This window comes from Aptenodytes patagonicus, chromosome Z (assembly GCF_965638725.1).
Source record: "Aptenodytes patagonicus chromosome Z, bAptPat1.pri.cur, whole genome shotgun sequence".
NCBI classification, from domain to species: domain Eukaryota; kingdom Metazoa; phylum Chordata; class Aves; order Sphenisciformes; family Spheniscidae; genus Aptenodytes; species Aptenodytes patagonicus.
In genome coordinates this window covers 79,412,238-79,430,404 of record NC_134982.1, presented here as the reverse complement: position 1 = coordinate 79,430,404, position 18,167 = coordinate 79,412,238, and the positions used below count along the sequence as shown (strand labels likewise).

Genomic DNA, 18,167 nt, shown 5'->3' with positions numbered 1-18,167 from the left:
GCGAATTACCGACCAGGGCCTGTATCCTCCAAAGAGAATTAGGAACCTGGTGCTCTCTGACTTCCATGGGACTTAGTCACCCAAGAATCTCCTACGAATAAGCAATGATACGGCATTGCAAGATTACGCCAGAAATGACTTGCATTTAACGCAGCGTGGCTTTGATCTACGTTTTCTGCAGAAAGCCGTAGGCGTGCCACAGCCCACCTATGGGAATAATCATCTCGCGCTGTTGTGCTTCAGCTGGTTGAATCTGCAGGCTGAGAGGCAAGAGACAGCACCTGAGACAGTATGATGCAGGTGAGTAATTCACTAAATTGCTGAAGGGGATGCAGGAAGTGGGCCAGGTGGGTGAAAAATGAAAGAAAGAAGGATCAGCTCATGTGAAAAGTCAGAGTAATTTCATCGCTAAGTGACACAGCTCCAGAAGTCAAGAAAATAGCTAACACTGACTCATAGTCGTCAACTTTCAGGAACTTCCCAAAAGCAGGTATGTGATCGGAGAAACAACAAAGCAGCCATTCGACGATTTCCAAACAGCAACCAAAAGTCCACTTTCCGCACAGCACTGAGACATTCGCGATAAGAACTAAAATTTAGGAAGTTCTGCATTCTGCATTCTGTTACCATCTTCTTCCTGAAGTAGAAGAAGAAGTCGCTCTCATGCACAGAAAGGATTTGACATTGTTGTGAAGGGGCATCAGCGGCTCTTTGCAGACCAATGCAAAATTTTCTTCCTCCGTTGTTGAATAAAAGCGACATCACATGGGCTTCCTCAAGTTTGACAGGACCTGTTCACGTTTTAAAGACACTCTGTCTGTACAACAGACTCAGACAACACCAAATAATTGCGTTACGCTTTACCATATTAAAACAAGAACATAATGCTGACCACAGGATGGAGGAAATGGGGTCAGAGAACTGTCCTATTAGCCATAGGGATAACAGGGTAAGAGTCAGAATGCGTTACGAGCTTCGTAACGGATTATTTGGTAAGTGTTTGAGACTGGTGACAAATTTAAAACAGGTGACTCTCATGGCAGAAGCATACCTAAACATTATTTTGCCAGCTAACCTCAAAGGCAGCAATGGCACAGATAGAGACCTTCAAACGTGCTGCAGGGCCTGCACTGCTACAGGGTACTCGACCTGCAGAGCTCCTGCAAAGCAAGGTTTATGTATTTTTAAAGAGGGGGAGGGGTTTAAGTGTTACCCAGCACTGTACAATACTCAAAAGCAGGGTAGTATGCTACCGATATACTTGAAGAATTCTAAAGGTTAGTTTATTTGGGAAGCTCAGCAAAATGCCTTTCATTAGAATCTGTCAGGAAGAGAAACTGGAGCTACGGGAAAGAACCCTTTCCATGAGAAATGTGTTTCGTTTCTAAAGCAGAAATCCCTGGGAAAACCAAAAGCTTCAACCCAGAGACCAAAGCCTGAAAGGGCAAGAACCACGTGCAGGTTTTTGGCCTACGCTTCTACTCTGCCAAAAGGAGACTGAGCTAGCTCTCTAGTTTAATGGCAACTGAGCGTCTTGGGGGGAAAGGTATTGATTTCACTTTAAAAATCCCTCAAGCCTGTTACCGCAAGGTGAAAAAAGCCATTCCTCATGGACTCCTAGAAGTTCTGGTGACACGGAGCGTTACTTTGAGTTTTTGCGTGCAGGAAGAGGAAGAAAAGTCCCAAAGGGCCCCACGGAAGCACCACCATCTTAGAGGAACCTTCAACAGCGGCGGTCAAGCAAAACAAGCCTGCTTTTGCCTGCTCCATGGGGAACGCACTGCAGCAATGCAGAACAGTCAGCTAAGCGACACAGCTCCAAAGCAGAAGTTCTCAGGGTGAGGCGGAAGGCCTGCTGTGACATCACCAGGTGGTGGAGGCTGACGTCACCGAGTGGCAGACTGTGATGTCAGCAAGCAATGGTCTGTGACCTCACGTCCCTCACTGCTTATCTTTGGGCGCTGGCAGAGCCTGGCCCAGCCTGGCTCGTGCCTGCACTCCTGCCGAGCGTGCCTGCGAGGTCTGGAGGGTGGAGCGAGGCTTCTCCTGGTGCTGGGTGGTGCTTTGGGGGCTGCCGTCGGCAGCTCTCGGTGCCCGTCCCAGAGCCATCCCCTGTGCTTCCCCGGCCCTGCCTGGTTCAGGCAGCCGGGCACCGCGGGGCGTGCTTGCAGCAGCGGAGGTGAGCTGTGCGGGGACACGTCCCCCGGGGTGGCCGTGGGGCGGGCAATGGGTCTCGGGGGGCCGGGAGGGTGTCCTTCTCGAGGGGCCTGGGCATTTCTTCCTCCCCTCCCCTCCCCTCTCCTCCCCGGGACAGCAAGTGACCATGGCCTCTCTCCATTTTGCAGCGCGCAACACCCTTTGGCAGCGCCAGCGCCAGCGAGGGGGAGCAGCTCCTCATCCTCGGCTCTCCCCAACCCGCTGCGGAGCACGAACATGGCCACGGAGCCAGAGTGCACCTGCCCCATCTGCCGCGATGCTCAGAACGGTGTTGCCTTCGTGCAGCCATGCCAACACCAGTTCTGCCTGGGCTGCATCCTGCGGTGGGCAAAAAGGTCATCAAATTGCCCACTCTGCAGAGGACAGATGGAGAAGGTCAAGTTTTCTGTGCGGGGAGGAGATGACTACCTAGAGCATGTCATCACGTCCCCCGCACAGCCATCAGTCGCCAGCAGCCAGGCAGGCAGAGCTCCCGGCCGCCTGGCCAACAGCAGCCCCCATCGCCCTGCGGCGTCCTCTCCACAGGGGATGCCGTTCCTGGAAGAGCAGGGGGCTGCGGGGACAGAGGCCGAAGCTACTGTGGGTGGCCTCCTGCCCGAGGTGTGGGCCGCACTCTTCCGGCAAAACCAGCATCTCCTCTACCCCGTGCTGCCCTGGCTGCGCCGGGAGCTGGAGGCAATATATGGGGCTCGGTGGTGGCAGGCAAAGAGTGCAGAGATCACCATCCTGCACGCCCTGTGTGTCCACGGTCCAGATGGGGAAGTCATGGTCCAGATGCTGCAGGACTACCTCGAGGAACACACCGCACTGCTGGTTCATGGCGTCATCAATATCATTGTGCGCCAGTGCAGCGAGGAGGCCTGGAGGCTGCTGTGCCCCTACGCTGCCGGGGAGGAGGACGACAGCCCTGCGGCCATCCCCAGCCCCACCGCCTACCGGGGGGGGACGCCCGACTCCAGCCTGGCCTCCTCTGGCAGCCCTGCAGGCTCCGACAGCGAGGAGGAAGCCGGCACATTGGAGGCCGCCCTCCGCAGGGGTCCCGTCCGCCCCCCATCTGCACCCACCCCTGCAGAGCAGGAGCAGCCCCAGGAGGAGCCGGGGGAGGCGGCGGTGGCAGGGCCCTCTGCCCAGGGCTGCAGCCGCAGCCCCTGCGCTCCCGGCCGGGGCATGGACCGCTCGCCCGGGGGGCCCCAGCGCCCCCCAAAGAGGAGGGCCCCCGGCCCCCAGGACTCTCCACAGCCCTGCAAGAGGCCGCCCCGCCGGCAGCACTAGCAGGGCTCCAGCAACCCTGCATTCCAGAAAGAGGAAATAAATTCCTCTTTCTCTGACACAGGCTCTGGGTGCTGCTTTCTCCCCCTCCTCCTCGTGCCTTTTCCCTTTCGCCCCGTGCCCCACCGTGGGTGGCACCCGCAGCAGATGCCGAGGGCAGAGCAGGCAGGAGGGCAAGCTGGTTTTGTCACAGGTCCGATGGGGACCCAACTGAGCATCATGCCCAGTCTCTGCTGGCAGCCCCCGGTGCCCCAGCCCGGTCCCAGTGCCATAAGGGCCATCCCGAGCTCTGCCCGGACAGAAGGAGCATCCTCGGAGCCCTGGACCCCACTGTGGGGACAGCGAGGAGGGGTCCCCCCACTCCGGGTGTGCCTGAGGGGCCTGGCAGGGGCTTCGTCCCCCAGCTGGGAACAGCGGGCTCCACGCCTATGGCCGGAGCACTCCCACCGCTGTCAGGAGGGGTGTGCAAACGGGGCGGGGGGGGCTGACGAAGCTCTTCTCCTGGGGACAGCTCGCCAGTGTGAAGCAGTGCTAAAGTGATGCCAAAATTCCTGTGGGGAAAAAGATTCTCGTGTCTCATTTTGCAGGCTGAGCTTCCTACCCCCTTTCAAATCCTTCCAGTCTGATCCTCGGTCAGCATCTCTTCGTTTCCGTGATGGGAATTCATCAGTCCTTTCAAAGCAGCTTCGCTTGAGAGAGAAAAGGTCTGCCTTGTGGTTCGTGCTTGCACTGCAGTCCTTAGGAAATCACTTGCTGTCAGAAAATTGCAGACGAAAGACCGAAGCTTTGCCAGCTGTGAAGGTGGCCCAAAGAGAAGGCAGTTAGGGGCAAAGTCAGGAGAGTTATTATTGTGTTGGCAGATCTGGTACAAGGTGGGTGAAAAAAAGGACCCTAAAAGATCTGAAAATAGCTCCGCTGACAAGCAGGGAGGGGAAGGTGCAAAGAAAGGAAGAGGTAGAAACACCAAAGGAAGGAAAGGACTATGTGCAGAAGTTGGAAGTAGCATGAAAAAGCGTAAAGGGGTAAAATAATGAAAAAATAAATTTAGGCTGGTATTTAAAAAAAAAATCTACTGCGCTCGAGTTCTCTTACTGTCAATGAAAGGAGTTGGGATGCGCTATAACGTTGCCACCTCCAGCACTTGTCTCTGCACCCCACAGAGTGTGACAAAGCAGGAACCTCTCCGAGGTGGGCAGATGTTTGTCCTGCTGGAGGTGTCTGTGCCGCTGCCGGGGGGGTCGTGTACGTGCGTGCAGAGCTCAGTTTCAGTCATCTTTGGAAGCAGTGAAGAAGCCAGGTGTGGAAGGGAGTGACCTGCCAAGGAACGGGCTGAATAAGCCAGTGAGTTCCCCTGCTTCTAATGCTTCTCGTGTTCAAGAGCTGCTGACAGCACCGGTTCTTCAGCGCTCGCGTCTGGCGTGCTGGTGTATTGGAGGAGCGAGTACCACAGCCATTTTCACTGCCGCAGATGCCCCGTGGATTTGTGACGGTGCAATTGTGGAGAACTTTCACAAGAGGGTGCAGAGAGCCGGTATCTCTCCTGCTGGTTTCAGCAGCTGGCATGCTACGTGGCAGCAGGAATCACGGCAGCGTGCTCCTCTCTACATGTCTGTTTCTTCTCTCCCAGAAAACAGCGTTTTGAACGCTGCTTTGTAACACAGATTCCTTCCTCCTTTGGCTGCGTCTTGGCACTCAGAGGCGCCCAGCTACTTTCACAGGAGGCGTGCGAACAGAGACACATACACAGAATGTGCCTGTTAATAGGTCTCATCCCAGCACGGTGCAGAGAAGCCGCTCCCGAGGGGAACCCGTGTGTACCGCCCGGGAAATGCTCTGTCAGCTGTCTGCCTGTGTCTCCGAGACACTTTGGTTTAGGAGAGGGGCGACCTGAAATCAAGAGGAAGGCATTGGTTTTGACAGAGGAAGGACTTTCTTAACGGCGTCCTCTATTTGCACGTGAACCCATCCTCAGCCTCCCTCGGTGCCCTGGACTGCGTGGGAAACAACTTCTTGCTGTCTTTTTGGGAATGCAGGAATGATTGGTTTCAGCACAGGCAAGACCCGAGAGGCAGAGCTTCTTCCACCACTCTCTTGATTCTGCTTTGCCGGCTGAGGAACGGATGGATGCTCTGGCTTCTACGCCTCTCTTTTGCACCCCAATATTACAGACCAAACAGGGGATCTCAAAACACCCTGCTCCCGAGGACACTTCTTCAGGTTTCTCCCATCTCGGCCACGACCAGTGTCTCCTCTCTAGAGCAGCAGTCACAACAGGGGCACAAACTCAGAAAGCACTGGCATCACCAGGCGGCGGCATAAATCACCCCCCATTTCCAGGCTGCAGGGCGTCACTCCTTCCATACTCTCAATTCCTTCCCGAGACACCCCCAGCTCACGGCCGGTGCCTTTGCCGAGGCATCGCTGCCTCAGTCACCGTCAGCTGCACAGTGGAAAAAGGGAGAACTGGAAGCACCGTGCTCCGTCCCGCGGCTCTGATTGCCCAGATAAACATCACAGCTTGCCGGAAAAAACGGTGAGCAAAGACTCTTCCAGGATAAAATGCAAGATTATGCATTTCATAAGCATTGTGTTCTGAGTAAGAGGGGAGTGCGAGAAGCAGAAAGATTCTGGCAACAGCAAAACATTCCAGAGAATATTAAGCTGCGAGTACTATTCAATTGTACAAAGTCAAAATTAAGGGTTTTTTCAGTACAAAATGTCTCATCCATCTCAAATGGATCTTTTTATAAGATTTGTATTGGAAGCGGTGTTGGCGCTAGGGCAGTACACTCCAGATAGGCCCACAGTTAACATTTCAGTCTGTCAGGACCTCGGGAAACGGTTTCTGCACGCCCGTGCTTTACTCTTGGTTGCACAGCAGAGGGAAGCACGAGGCCCATGACGTGATGACCAGCATGCCCTTCCCCCGCCTTGAGAAATCACTGTGAAAACAGAAAAGAGATGTGTTTATTAAGGACGGAACATTCTTCCACCGTACCACGTAGAGCCCATGAAAACGGGTGGCAAAATCAAATACGTGAGGCAGAATGTATGTGTCGTAAATGTATGGCAAATTTGAGTCACTGGCAGTTAGTAAGGCTGTCGGGTTTTGGGTTGGGCGTCTTTTTGTCCCGGTAGCGCTGTGCCTTAGGTGACAGGTTAACTGCATGTCGCGTGACCGATCTGACGCTGAGAGAGAATACCTGGTAAAGGAGTTTTGGTCTGCAATAATTTCTTCCTTTACTCCAACGCTGTTAGGATTTCCTCGCGTCTCCCTGCTGAGGAAACCGGTAGCTACAAGTTCATCTGAATGCATCTCTACAAAGCCACTGAACGCAGTCTTTTGTACAGAGGAACCTAGTAAATAAACTCGGCTACCGGCAGATATCGTTGACATGACGCAAGAGGACTAATCCTTGGGCAGTTTTCCATTCCTCATACCGGAGGAAAAGTTACGCTGGGAGTATTGTCAAAGTGCAAAAACGATAGAAAGGCTTAGGAAAATCGTTTTTTGTATCAAAATGGAAGCTCCACCTTCTTAGTGTGATAGAGTCGCCATGACATCAGTTGAGACAGGTACAGTGAGGTAATCCTTAGTTCAAACAACAAGGTTGAAACTAGTGAGACCAGTCAGGAGAAACAGAATGAACATGATGGAAGTAGGACAAAAAAGAGCTTTTCTGACTGACCGGAACAATTCTCTCGCATCCAACAGTATTCCCATCCAAAATCACCGTTAGAAGCTAAAACATGAAGAAATACTTGTAAGCTGAAAATATGGTGAAGTGGACTTACCCCAGCGTAAAGAAGGAAACTAATTCTGAACATTTCCCTTTAATCATGTTAGCCTTTCTATACTTTTGTTATAGATCCACTTCACGGTACCTGTAACAACATTTTTAAAGGAAAAAAGCATTCCAGTTGAAAACGTCTGAGCAAGATACCTGAACAATCTGAAATTCTGATTACTATTTTTGAGTAGGAAGTGCATTAGAGTCGAGTCTCTCTTACGCAAATTTTTAGTTTCAGTGAGTCAAGAACGACCATGGAACGACCAAAATCAATGACCGGAACCCACCCCCAAATTCCTGATTTTTTACAGGAAACGACCCCTCATTAATCTGCAATGATAAAAATTGCAATAATGCAATCCCTTATTATCTGCACTGACAATACTGTATTAGAAGTGGCCTTGATGGTTCTCCTGCAGGCTCCACCAGCAGACCAGCCCGTTGGACCGCGACTTGGGTGGGTGTCATGAGCACAGAGCTCAGCCCAAAGACTCTCAGTCCCGGTTCCAGACGGAATAAATGACTTTGGAGCAGCTGCGAGTTTGGGATACCTGGGGCCGCGGGGCTCCCCGACCTGCAAGGTCTGCGGGGACGGTCGGTCCAACACAGCACGTGAAGGCGCCTGGCCCTGGAGCTCAGTGCCGGCAGGGGACCGGCATCGCCCCTCGGGATGCGCAGGGGCTGGACACCAGTGGCGCGGGGGACAAGGACAGCTCCTGGCAAAGGGGATATTCTGCTCCGCACCCATAGGGGCAAAGACCCACGGCAGGGAGTGCCCCTGCGGCCACTGAATAACCCCCACGAAGAAGAACACCTTTCTCGTGAGAAATGACGACTGTTCTTCTCACATACACGCTATCGTAACTATGACCCTTGGTAAAGCAGTACAACTGGCAGGGTGGCAGTGCCAAACCGGGCACGCGGGGCTCGCCAGGTGTTGGCAGTGTCAGCAGGTCTCTGCACAGAAAGAGCACCGGGAGCCCCAGGGCTGCCCCAAGCCTGTCGTGCTGAGTGCTGCATCAGGAGCTTCAAGGGGTGGTGTCCCTTTTTATGAATTCATCGTGTCTGCTGTTGCTCAGCCGAGCAGGATCCCTCCGTGGACGCAAAGTCCCCTCCTGTGTCTCCCCTACAACGTCCCAGGGTCTTCAGCCTGGGCGAACACACCACAGAAGTTGTGATAGGACCCTCTCCACGTTACCCGGGATGGTCGGTGAGGACCATCCCCCCACAGGCACACGCTTTGAGATTGTCTGTGTGAAAGTCCCTGAGCGGTAATCTCTGGCTCCAGTGGTCTGATATAAACACAGTATTTCTTATGAATGGAAAATGAAAGGAGGAGGTAAGGTCGAAAGAAAAGATCCTAGAACCGATCCTTGAGATCCTGGGATTTAGCTAGTGGGACCTGCATTTGCGAAAAAGAACAGAAATGCCCGTTTGCAAAGTCCAAGTAGATGGAGGGAAACCCCTGAGACCCTGAGCTCTTCCACGGTCTGATCCCGGCCACACCTGGGCTGTCACACTCGGCCAAGGAGGGCTGGTACAGGGTACTCCCGAGGGAAACAGTAAAGGCTTTTGTGATTCACTTAGCTACCCTGTTCTGATGGCGCTGAAAGGGGCAGGTGAAGGGCAGCCTGCTCGTCCCACGTGAAGAGTACGACTTGGCTGTTCTTAAAACAGCAGACATCCCTTCGGTCCTCTGTCAGGTGACTGCTGATCATCTCTCTTGTTACATGGGATGCCCCCTTCTTTTCCATCACGGTGAACTTCTCTGAGTGGTCTCCACGAAGCTCCTTTACTTCGTATTGCCCTTCTTCTGACCTCCCGTTCCAAAACATTCCTAGACCTGAAATAATAATAATAATAGCAATAATAATAATAATAGTAATAATAATAATAATAGTAATAATAATAATAATCCCAGCCAAGCATGTTTCCTGGGATGTGTCGCAGAGGAAATGAGCTGTTTAATTACACGTGTGAAGAGAAGGCAAAAAAAGGAAGAAGGAGGCTGATACGTAGAGAGGCTCAAAACACAGAGGACGCATTCTCTCTCAGGGCAGGGCTCATAGTATTCGATGAGTGATTTAGCTGGCTTAGCAAATGCAGAAAGGCACTGTGGATCAAAGGCTTCAGCCACGCTTTCAAGGGCAGAACTGCCAACATGTCGTGCAGCACTGAAACATCATTTCTAAAGCACGTCGACAAGCCAAATCCTGTGTCTCCGTTGTTCGGAGCCGGTACGGGCCTTCAGGTGTCTCCCTCAGCACCTGCCAGCGGTGCTGCTCCCCCGGCACGCGTGTGCCTGCAGAGAAAGCTGGTCCTCACTTGCACCACGGAGATCAGCAGCACTCGGCCTATTGGTACGGACAGCGGCAAGGCCAGAGCTACCCTCGCTTTTATTGCTTGCCTTGCCCTAGCAGCTGTGTGTGAATACACCTGCGCATCCATCACGCCCTGCCGCAGCACGCAGTCGTCTCCCAAACGACAACCAACTCCGCAGCACTGCGAGACAGCGGCAGAGAAGAGCACAGTCGGGGAACACCGTGGCAGAAACATGGTGTCCGCCTTCGCTGACTACCGTCTCCCCGTGGGCCGCTCGCGGGAATCGCCGCTCTGTCCCCACTCTCGGCGCAAAGACAACCCACGCGTGTCCGCTACAGACACGGCCGGACGGCACCGCCGGCTGCCCCGGCAGCCAGCCGGGGCGAGGGGAAGGTGGTTGCTCCCCACGGGACCCCGAGCCCAGGCACCAGCCAGGTGCCAGCCTGCGCGGCTCCACCGACGTCGGGAGCCGAGGCGGCGGCGAGGGACCCCCCTTTCAGGGGGAGGCTCCGCGCGGAAGGGCCGCGGCCGCAGCACCGCGGCGGGGCGAGGGGCCGCCCGGCACCTTCGCGGGGGGAAAGCGCCCCTCCGCAAACGGACCGCGGTCACCGCGGCGCTGCCTCCGAGCACGCTCCTCGCCCCGGCGGGCCACCCCTCGTCCTCCGCTCGCCACGTGGCCACCGGCGAGCCCGCACGGCCCCCGCCTGGCGCCGGCGCCCCGGGCTCTGCCCCCGCACTGCTTCCAGGGCGTCCCGGGGATGCCGAAGCTGCCGAAGACAAACCCGTACGCTCCCGCGTCCCGGCCCGCCTCGGCCCGCGGAGACGGGGGGGAAGCAGGAAAGCAGCCGCGCCGCCCCGGCTCCCGCAGCCCAAACGCCCCCAGGGCCGTGCCGGGCTCCCGCCGCCTGCCCGAGCCCCCCCGGGACGCGGTGCCGCACGGCCGGGCCGGAGGCACCTCCGGCGGCGGGCTCCCACCCGGCCCCCGCCGCCCACCCCGGCCCTCCGCACCCCGCGCGGCCGCAGGGGCAGCCCCCGCAGCCGGCCCCCCGCACCCGCCCAGCCCGGCTCACCCCGCGGTGCGGTGCGGTGCGGCGCGGCGCGGCGCGGCGCGGCGGCCCCGCTACGGGCGGCGCTCTCCATGCGGGCGGGCGGGCAGCGCCCGCCAGCCGGGCATCCTGGTCCGCCCGCCCTCCTCGGCGCGGCGGAGAGGGGCGGGGGCCGGGGCCGCCCTCCCTCTTCCCCTTCTTCTTTTTCGCCCCCTCTTTCTCCCTAACGATGCCCGGAGGATAACCGGCGCGGCTGCTGCCCCATCGCCCGCCGCTCCTCCTCTGCCTCCCCGTGCGCCGGAGCCGGCCTTCAGCCCCCCGCCCCGGCTGCGGAGCGGAGCGGAGGGAGGGGACAGGGGCCGGCCGGGGAGGGGCGGGCGGAGCGGCGGGCGAAGGGGAGGGGAGGGGAGGGGAGGGAGCGGGATCCCCCCGGGCACCGCCGCGGCTTCCCCCCGCCCGGCCCGGCGCCGCCGTGCCCCCGGCCGGCCCCGGCGCCCTCCTTTGTGCCGGAGCCACCGGTCCCCGGGGCTTTCCCCGCTCCCACACGCCGCGGGGGCGGGGAGCAAGGCGCCCCCCCACCCCGGGGACCCTTCTCCCTGCAATTCGGCGATTACCAGGCAGAGGCTGGGCGCGGTCCGGCAGCCCCCTCCCGCCATTCCTCCCCCGGCCCCCGCCGGGGCGAGCACGCAGCTCCAGTGCCTTCACCCGGCATCACCCCAGGCCGGACTGCACACCCCCAAAACCAGGGGCGGGGAGGAGAAGGCACCCAGGGAGCAAAGCCGGCACACGGAGGGATGAGGTCTGGGTGAGCGCTGGCAGCGTTGGCGCCCCTAAGCCCAGGGAGGCTCTGGCTTAGAGGACCCTCGCAGCCTGGAGCACGGGGCATGCCCAGGGCGGCAGGGTGGGATCCCGGCCCTGGTGCAGGCCCTGGCGGCGCTGGCGTGCCTCCTTCCCCCACGCCTCATCGTGCAAGCGCCGGGCACCAGGCGGGACTGCTGACCAAGGCTGCTGCACCGCGTTGTGGGCCCGTACTCACAAACCGTGCATTGCCCATCGACCTGAGCAGCTCTTGCTGCGCAGGAGCTGCCGGGCCACTCTGAACTCACGGTACCCGACACAACCCGTCCTCAACAAACTGTCGCTCGGGAGCTCAGTGAGAACACTGAGAGTAGCTTGCGCTTGCTCTCTGTTAGGCTCGGCTTTGCCTCCAAGTCACAGCTGTGTTACTGTAAGCGAGAACAGTGCCGCCCCAGCTACTTACATGTAAGCCAAATTCCTAGCTGGCAGGGCAAAGAAAAGGTGGCCCGGGGGTTATTCTACCGCAAATGAGCGCAGAGTCCTGGCTTCCCACGAGTGCGTGAATTCCTCTTGCCAATACGCCTTAACTGTAAAATGGAAAAAAATAGCATCCGCAAGCTAGAGTAAATTGGGAAAACGCAATTTTTATCTGTGGAGCAATGGCGTTTCATCCCTCAGTTGCCACGGTAGCTGCAGAAGCGTTTCTGGGTACTTCATCCCCCCCCCATTTCACAGGCGGGGAGCACAGTGCCACCTGGCAGTGAGGTGGCTTGCCCAAGGTCACCAGAAAGCCCGGACTGCATCTCACCAACTGTGAACAGACAGGGAATGAGCGAGAAAATGCAAAGGATTAACTGTTAACGTGGCGGGCGGAGCAGAAGCAGGTGGTAGAGTTACTCAGCTCTAGCCCTCTTGTCCTTCGCAGGCCTTACGGAAGAGCAAAGCTGAGCTTTTGCCACAGGTGAGAATAGCCTCGCATCTACACAAGCAGCAGGAGCTTCCTGACGTTAGGCAGCTCACTGGCACCTGAAGATTTTCTCCAGCTGTTCTACTGTGTAGCTACAAGGTCTCCTCGGAGCGCCAAGTTAGTGCCAAACACCCGGCTTGTGAAAAGGAGGAGAGGATGAGGAAGGAAAGGTGACAGGCAATAAGATACCACCTGAGCTGCTTCAGGGCCAGTGCCGCAGATTCTCTCCTAGGGTAGCGTTAACTCCTGCCACTGAGATGCGTCCTCAGCACTGGCTTGACAGCCCCGATTAATTCTGGAAGACAAGAGTAGCCTTAGCGCAGAGACCCCCATCAACCCAATTTCCCTTCTCGATCTCCGGCTATCCCCCTGTGCCAGCGCCAGCAGGGACCTCCGTGCTAAGAAGGACCGAGGCACTTCCATACCACTCGCCACATCTCCACCGTTGGCTTTCGGACGTAGGCTAGCCTGAATCCAAAACTAAACCCCGTCTGTGTTGAGCAAACCATGGGAATTGAGAGTGGCAGAAGCCCACGCTCCGCTTGCTTTAGAAATGTGAAGACTACAGCTCTTGCGGAAGACTCCTGCTTCAGCTAAGCTGTGGCCCTGTCTCCCAGAAAGACAAACGGATGCCTCTCTGCTTCTTGCAGCTTAGAAGAAAACTTAAACACCTGCCCTAGATGTGACTATCTCAATAGCAAACCGGCAACTGTATAACACACGAGACGTTTCTACCATGCACCTTCTTTGTAATCGTGCCCCAATGGGATACCCACCACCTTCTTCTGACGTCGAAGGGAAACGAGGCAGGCAGGAAAGAAAGGTTCATTGCAGTCGTCCCCTGCTAGCAGAAAGAAAGTGAGTCGCACTGGCATGAGTACACCTTAATTTTACTAAAGAAAATGAATATTGTGACCATCTAGTTCAGAGCCTTTAGAGGAGGGTAACCGTATTATTTTATCTCCGAGAATATCCTGTCCCTTCTTAGACCCATTTTCACTTGGAAGGAATAGGAAAGGTTTTCCTGTCCCCCTGCACTTAATGACTCTCACCGCAGGGTGAGATACTGAGCGCGATGAAGCAGCCGAGTTAGGTCTGTTGTTAGGACGTGAATGCTAGATACATTTTCACTATAAAAACGCGCTATTATTCAACAATAAGGCCTGTCAGTCATGCCGTGTGTTTCTGCACGTCTCCAGGACGCTTACGAGGCACCACTGCTTACTGGGCAGTACTTGCCCTGCACTAGCTTTTGAGAGGGAAGTAAAGAATTTCATTTCTACCAGGGGCGGAAAATGAGGCCAAGGCATGAATCTGGACTTGGAGCGCTTCTACGTCTGCTTCTCTTCAAACGTTCCGAGTTTGTGTTTGTGGACGCTCCCCACAGAACAGAGTTATTTGCAAGACGCAGATTTAGTTAATTTGTTAAAAATGCAAGGAATTACATTTGTTCCTCCACAAAATCAGATGTAGGAGGATTGGAATTTTAGCGGTTTCGAGAGACAAAAGATGTTACCCAGGTTGGTGGGATCGATGTTTTTTTCTGCCTACCAGGAGAAGATCTTAGTTAACACCTATCTAAACAGAAATGGAATCTGAATCACAGCAAAGGCTCTCTTTTCTTTGTAACCTCTTAAGCTGGGGCTATTTGAAAAGCGAGGATTTTGAAATCCTGTGGTGTATTTTTAAGTCTAGGTACCTCAAATGCTACTTGAAACTGGTGAGGACGGGAAGATGCTCTGGAGAGCACGGAATTGTTAATATATCATGCGTTTGCACTGTGCATGTGAGCTGAATGATAAAAGCAGGTACGGACTGTAACGTAAGGTACGTTGTTAGAGGCTGAGAAAAACCCACAGCACTGTTCGGAATTCAGTGAAGCCACCCTTCTGGTTTTTGTTCTGTTTGGGCAATTTTGGCCATCTATTTACTCGCTTGAACTGTGAAATGAATGATAAATTCATAAGATTGCTGTTTCTACAATAAACACTTGGTTCTTCCTTGAACATTTGCCCTTACCAGGTCTCAGCGTTTATTGCAGTTATTTCCATCCTACAAGTATGGGGAAAAAAACCCCGAACACAAAGAGATGCAGGAACTTGCTCAATGTCATCCTGTGCAGGTAGCAGACACGTTCCCCTGCCCCGGGCGAATCTTAGAGCCACCAGAACATGGGAATCACTACCGGACATCTAATTTGCTGTCCCTGAAACACGCAGATTCAAGAAAGAGGCTTTGTCTTTGATAACTTATTTCTGACAAAAGATCTGGAGTTGAAGGGACCCAGAAAGCGGTTATTAAGCTATTTTGGTGAAGTGACTTGGGGATTCAGCGGATGCTGAACAGAGTGTGCAAACCAGGACCCACCAGTTAAAGGAAAATCAAATGTCAAGAAGAGTTCAAACAAAGCCCGTGTCTTAATTCTTATTACTTATGGATCTGCAAATACGTTTGTGTAGGCAAGAAGGGTTTACCGTAAACGTGTGCTCAAAAGGCACTCACAGAGGACTGTTTTCTCCCTCATCCTGTTCTTCCTTCCCCTGCACCCCCAACAGGGATTCATCCTAAATGGGTGATGAATTGACTAACTTTGATGTGAACGGTAGACACTTCATCTCCTACTCTACAAAGTCTGTGGGTTAATATTTATAGGGATTGAGGAATATTAAGTTATTTGAGAAGGAGCATATCCCCACCAATAGAGGGGAGGAACGGAGGGGAAGAGATTGCCAAAGTTTACAAAGACATCAGATCGTGAAGAGCCTTGTGAAGACATTAGGTGGTGAGGGAGCTAGTTATTTACAAAAGGAACTCAGTCATTTTAATGAACGCATTTCATGAAAGTTTAATACTGTCTTACGTTGCGCATCTTAAATCCCAGGCTCCCGAAACAAGGCGATTACATGTGAATCTCCACTTTCCTTGTTCATCCAACATTGTTGTTGAAAGCATTGTCCCTAACAACTCAAAGGGAAAGTAGAGAACTGTCAGATGTAGAGCTTCAGACATCTGATTTATGCAAGCTTCTTGATTTTAGAAAGTTTGGCTTCGTCTTTGAAAGTGCTGACACTGGGCTTCTGTGGGAGCCCTGACTGACATGATAAATCATGAAGCTTATCAGAGTTCTGGGATTTTTTTCTCCAAAAAAATAAGGAACGAAGCATGCAGACAGAGAGTGTGATTGTTACGGTGCCTTAGCCTGGCACCGAGCAGAGATGAGGCAACAGGAGCTCCATTTTCACCGAAGGAGGCAAGCTCTGAGTCTTGCATCCTTCGTCTCACCCTCAGCCCTTTTCCACTCCACAACCCTATGGGTATCCCCGCATTCCTTACATTTCTAACCCGCTGTACGTTGGGGTTCTTGGTATTACTCTTCACCTTTCCATTTTTCCACTCTGTTCGCGCACAGGGGTTGTTTTCCTCTGTTCTCTGCCATTCGAAGCGGAGACGTTCTTTGGCCTAATACGCTGCCTGCCACATCTTACTGCTTAATGCCCCATCGTACCCTAGTTGGAGTAATTTGTGCTGCGGCATCTTGGAAGGCTTTCATGTGCTTTCCACGGCCAAATTACTGCTGTCCCTTTCTCGCCACCTTTGGTCTCAGCCCTCCTCAGCTGTGCGGATGGAGACGGGGAAGAGTTGTATCATTAAGCACTAACGTGGCGGCATCTACATTTGTCAGTTGGTGAGGTGTGCCATGGACATGTGCCTTAGTGCACAGGCTGCTCTCAGCAGCAGCCGCTGAGTACAAGTCTTAGATCATCAGTACTGCAGACTGCTTTGCAAGATACCAGTAAACATGGAAATGACCGTAAAAGCAATTTGAGGTGTGGGAAGGTAGAAGTAACCCAACCGGTATGTTTAGTTCAATTCCCTGCTTTGCCATCAGCTTCACGTGCCTTCATCTAAATACTTTGTGGCTCTAGCCCAGTGTGCCTATGACCTATCTGCCCACAAGGGCAACGGGGTTCATGAATTGCAAGGTGAAAGACAGGCTCAAGACCCATTAAGGAAAAAAAGGAGGCTGAACCTGGGTTTCTTCGCATCTTGGGGTACCCCTAACATCCAAGGTAGAGTATCAGGTTGGAAAGGTGGGGGTACAGGTACTACGTCGTGCTTTATTTTGAGAGACAGATGGTCATACCAGCCCTCTCTCAGAAAGGATGCTCCAGGCAGGCTCTCTCGGTTAGAGGCGGGAACATCCTGGCAGCACCTAAATCCTCGTGTGAATCGAGCCCTCACTCAGAGCTAGTAGCTAAGAGCCGTGAGAACTGGAAGCTCCTCAGATAGCGTAGCCATAATCAGCACTTACAGAACCTCCATCCCCAACAGGCTCTAATACTTTGGGGTGAGCTGAGAGGACTCAGTCTGTAGTAGTCCGTAGGAGTCTGTGATGCCTGGCAAGCCTGGGAGGGTTTTAAATCCCATGGGTTACTTTATGTTTTGATCTCTAGGGGTTGGAAGCAGGGGGATACGTGATGCAGCTTGCAATAACTCTACAGGGACGTGGCGCAAGTGCCACTTTCTTCTGTAGAGAGCCCTTATTTAGGGAACATGCCTGTTTTGTCACAATTTCCACCTGAGAAATACAGGCAGTTATTGAACGCTGTTGGCCTGCAGAGCTGCCCAAAACTGAACAGCCCCGTCTCAGTTACTAATAAAGGCACAGACAGGCAGACGGGCACGTAGTGCAGGCTGGACGGGTCCCCTGTTATAAGGCAGCTTTAAATGAGAACCGTGTGCAAAATGAGGCTCCTTGTGCTGGCCTCGGGAGGAGAGAAATCTTTTCCTTTAGCTCTGTGATGCCTGTAACAGCGGAAGTTTGCAGAGAGACGTTTCTTTCCCTCGTGCACAAAAACGCTCCCAGGATCTCAAAACAGCTCTGCTCCCTGCAGATTGCAAGTATCCATTTTTTATCAGCTGTTCGAACAGAACAGAAATAATGAAAAATAAGGCCCCCGTGTCCTTTTCTCAGAAATGCCTGCAACCTCCCCAACTAAACCAGAATTTCTGCTGCTCCCCAGCATGGACCATGTGAAATGTTTTCCCTACTTAGTCTTTGAGAACAGAATACGCTTTGGCGTGAAGCTGCTCATGCCTTTCAGGATAAGCCTCTCTCTCTCTCTGATACTCAATGAGTAAGTACTTCCTGGCACGTTTTGAAATTTATGGCTGGCTTCTAAGGCAATAATTTTGCCTTAACTGCTTTCTAAGAGTATATTTGGAGAAGATTTAAACTTTGAAATGCTTTGTGGCAGAACGCCTCCCACGCAATCGTTTTCCTCCCGTGAGAAACAGTTTACTTTTGGTGTCGGCCACCATCAGGTTATCAGCTTTGCTCTCCTAAGCAGCACTGGCTACAAAAGTAAGCAAGAGTTGCCTTTGTCTCTGCAGAAATGGAAGTGGACCTCACTATCCTATGGACTTCACCAGAAATGGACCTCACTGTCCTCTTACAGAGCAAGTCCAGACCCACACCTTGTTGGCCCGCTCAGAGTCACCGGGGCTCTTCAGCATCGTGCAGGTGACCACAAAATCGCAGGAGTCCTTAGCCTTGGGGGGGATCTTCAGCATCCCACAGTGGGACTACTGCATTAGAGAGACCAGAGCTCGCTAACCTCACGACCAGCTCCTCAGGGATGACGTGCAGGATGTGGGAGCCCAGAACCACTTCCTGGGGCTGGACCCCAGCTGCACTTTGGTCAGATGGACATTCAAGCCCCTTCCCCATCTTCTAATTTCTGTGTAGGGAAGATA

The 18,167-nt window shown here is 53.9% G+C and overlaps 1 long non-coding RNA gene across 1 annotated transcript; it reads right to left on the bottom strand.

Annotated features, from left to right (window-relative positions):
* Positions 1-3,385: 3,385 nt before the first annotated feature.
* Positions 3,386-10,704, bottom strand: LOC143172853 (uncharacterized). The gene is made up of 3 exons (XR_012997423.1): positions 10,670-10,704; positions 6,690-9,120; positions 3,386-6,428 (listed from the first exon to the last, which is right to left on the bottom strand). It is a non-coding gene; the product is annotated as an uncharacterized LOC143172853 (long non-coding RNA).
* Positions 10,705-18,167: the final 7,463 nt, after the last annotated feature.